Here is a 3,377-nt window from a genome sequence, read left to right as displayed (position 1 = left end):
AGGCGGGGGAGCCTATGAAAGGAGCCGGGGCGCACGGGCAGATGCAGTCCGGAGGAGCTCCCTCTAGCTGCTGTCCTCCCCCGTGCCGGCGGAGGAGGTGGAGGCCGCGGGGCCTGGGGGCCGCTCCTCGCCGCCCGCGGATGTCCGAGGCCGGGCGGCGGTGCCCCGCTCCCTCCGGCGCCTCGCACCCGCCGGGCGCCGCCTCCCCTCCGTCGCCGTTCGGTGTCCCGCGGGCGGCATCGATCCCGCGCCCACCGCCTTCCCGGAGTGGGGAGGTCCCTTAGGCCGCCCCGCAGCCGTGCTGGGCCTCCCCTGGGTAGGCTGTGCCCCTCCGCCGGGGAACGGCGCGCTTCGGCAGCGCGGAGCGCGTTCTGGCCGCGCCGTGGTTTTTGTTCTGATGGTGATATTTTGACACAGAGTCGCTGCTGGGAGGTTCAAGAGGGCCTTGTCACCGGCCCTCGCAGCACGCCGTGCTTTCCTGAAGTGGGATCTGTGTGACGCTGAAGGACACCCAGCACGAATCGTTCCAGATGATGTTAAGAGGTTTCATGCTGCCAGCGGCACGCAGCCCTGGGGACGGCTTCACAGCAGAGCTGTGGAGGCCACAACCCTGATGTTATCACGGAGCAGCACTGGTTTGTGAAGGCACGGGAGGCTGCTTCCAGTCTGGGGCTGTTAGAGGAAATCGCGCTGTTTCCAGGGCTCTTCTTTTCTACAAATTCCATGCTGGAAAAATTGGAGTCAGAATCATAACAATTAAAAAGCAGGAAAACAAATACAGAGAACCCTGCATTAATTATTTGAATTCTCATGATTTCCAGGGTTATACTGTGATTTCTAGATGGAGTTCAGAATTTCTGAGAGCGTGCTTTGGCTGGCTGCCAAGGGGTGCATTGAAAGCTAAGAATAATACGTACCAGTTGAAGTTTCTCCTTCTCTATGCCACCCTCTTGAAAATCGTTTAATGTGAAGAAGATATCACAGATGCCATATCATGTAACACAGCTCGCTGGCCTGGCAGAGGACTGCTACATAGCCGTGCAGCTGTTCTCTCTGTGAAACTACAGATCTGCACACGTTGAGCACTGGTTGAGGGCCGCTCTGTCCCGCTGCGGTTGGTCCTTACAATATGCAGGCTGCCACAGGAACTTGTAATTCAAATCCATAACGTCCTCAAAGACTCAAAGGCAGAAAATAGCATGATAAAAATCAAAGGCTGTACTTCATACGTGAGTTGTCTCCTAACTTCCCTGCAAGAGCACTGTTTTTGCAGGTTTGTATGTCCCCAGGTGGCTGTATGGGGGCCTAGCAATACATTTGCACCAGACAAAGCAGACTTTCAAAGGCTAGCAGACATGTTTCATCTTAAGGGTACCAGGTAAAGTGTTTGTTAAGATCTGAATTTACTGTTCCTTGTTGATAAAACGATCTCTCCCTAAAGGTACATAGAGAGGTAAGATCCTTATAGTTTAGGAAGACTTAAAAAAAAAAACAAAAACAACCAAAGAATCAAACAACCATGGTTACTCTGCACAAAAGCGAAAAAATCAGTAACAAAGGAAAATAGACTTCTTCATCAGGAGATGAAGTTCACTCAGTACTAAAGAGCATATCACAAAATAATTCCATCGTTGGATGAATAATTCTTTGGTGGGATGGATGTTTTCACAGTTTTCCTTAGAACATTAGTAGCGAGTCTTGGTTTGCTTATATAGACAGCCAAAATATCCAGTTGCTTATGGCAGTAAATTGAAAGGAAGGAAGAGAGAAAGGTCGATACAAACACCACAGCTGTGGCCCTGCCTGGCTGCTCTCACTGTTGCCAGCCAGCAGGTAACAGCATTGTTTAGGGGATCCTCTGCACCACCAGTTTTCCCCACTTTTGCTCCCTTTCCAGCTTCTCTTTCTTTCATCTGCTTTCTGTTACAGCCATGAGCTTGTCTTGAGTACGCAAAATTAACCTTTGCCTACAATTCTGAGAGTCTTTCAGCCAGCTTAAATGTGAGCATATGAATATAGGCTCAGATCCACAAATAGACTGGGGTGATGCAGCATGTGACTCCCACGGCAAAATCCAGCACTGAGAACGAGGCTTTACAAACACCCAAATGGAGCACTGCAGTGGCTGACAGAAGTTCAAAGCCTCGCTGGGCTACCTAGTGAGGAGCCACCGCAACTTACCTGCATGAAGGACTGAGGTTTGGGAAGTCCGGACTCCAGCAGCTGTACAGGGCTTTGTCAGATCTTGCCTGTCAGATTAAACATAAGGTCAGACTGTCTAGGATGCGTTTTGTGGTACAGCTTGGATGTTAGACTAGTGGAAGGCATACACTCCAGACCCCAAGAATCTTCTATGGATTTCATCATCTGTTGGTTTTTTTTGTTTGGTTGGTTGTTTTTTTTTTCAATATGCTGTTAGAATATATAAACAATAGGTAGCATCCTGGCATTGGTGTCATGAGTGTCTGTGGAAATAAAATTGTCTGTCATCAATCTTTATTTATTTTCAGGCAAGCATTAGGTGTTCCTATTGTACGTGTGGCACTGGAAACTCATGTTTAGACGTTTCACCCAGCTACAGGTAAAAGCATCAGAAAGAGATTGTTGTCCGAATAGAAGTCCCAGCCAGCTGCAAGGTCTTACTCAGAAGTAGCAGACAGTTCAGTTTCAACGTAGCTTGAAAGGAAACTGGCAAGGAATACTTTAACAGAAGTATAGACAAGAGATAACAGCTTTAAAACAAAAGAGGGGAGATTTTGATTAGATAATATGAAGAAATTCTTTATACTCAGAGGGCAGTGAGGCAGTGGCACTGCTGCCCAGAGCTGTGGGTGCCCCATTTCTGGAGGCACTCAGGGCCGGGTTGGATGGGCCTTGGGCAGCTGAGCTGGTGGGGGCAGCCCTGCCCACAGCACAGGTTGGGGTTGGGAGGGCTTTAAGGTTCCTCTGACCCAAGCCATTCTGTGGTCCTGTGATTAACTACAACCCAGTGCACAAATGATATATATATAGCATATACTCAGTGTTCAGAGTAGTGGCATCATCTGATCACTTGGTGTTCTGAGTATTAAACACTGCAGAAGTATCTGAAATTTTCATGCAGTTGTAGGATTGCTTCTACATCTATCTATCACATTGAAATATTCATTGCCTTTATAATTTAAAATTAATTTGATAATGAAAATAATCTTGTAAATTGGAAGCAAAACTGATCCATTTTGAAAATTTGTTAGTAGTTGCATGTTTGTTCTATTGTCCTAATTTTTTTACTTTTTTTTTTTTTTTTTTTTTTTGAGAGAGAGAGAGAGAGCAAACAAATGTTTAGACTTTGCTTCACATGAATGGCTATGGTACTACCTCATGACTACTTTTTATTG

At 47.1% G+C, this 3,377-nt stretch overlaps 1 long non-coding RNA gene across 1 annotated transcript; it reads left to right on the top strand.

The window, feature by feature from the left end:
• Positions 1-173: 173 nt before the first annotated feature.
• On the top strand, positions 174-2,493 carry LOC109368194 (uncharacterized). The gene is made up of 2 exons (XR_002115974.2): positions 174-316; positions 418-2,493. It is a non-coding gene; the product is annotated as an uncharacterized LOC109368194 (long non-coding RNA).
• The last annotated feature ends 884 nt before the right edge of the window (positions 2,494-3,377 follow it).

This window comes from Meleagris gallopavo, chromosome 6, assembly GCF_905368555.1.
Source record: "Meleagris gallopavo chromosome 6, MGAL_WU_HG_1.1, whole genome shotgun sequence".
NCBI classification, from domain to species: domain Eukaryota; kingdom Metazoa; phylum Chordata; class Aves; order Galliformes; family Phasianidae; genus Meleagris; species Meleagris gallopavo.
Note: the sequence above shows the minus strand (reverse complement) of the source record. Positions and strands in the feature narration are given on the sequence as shown.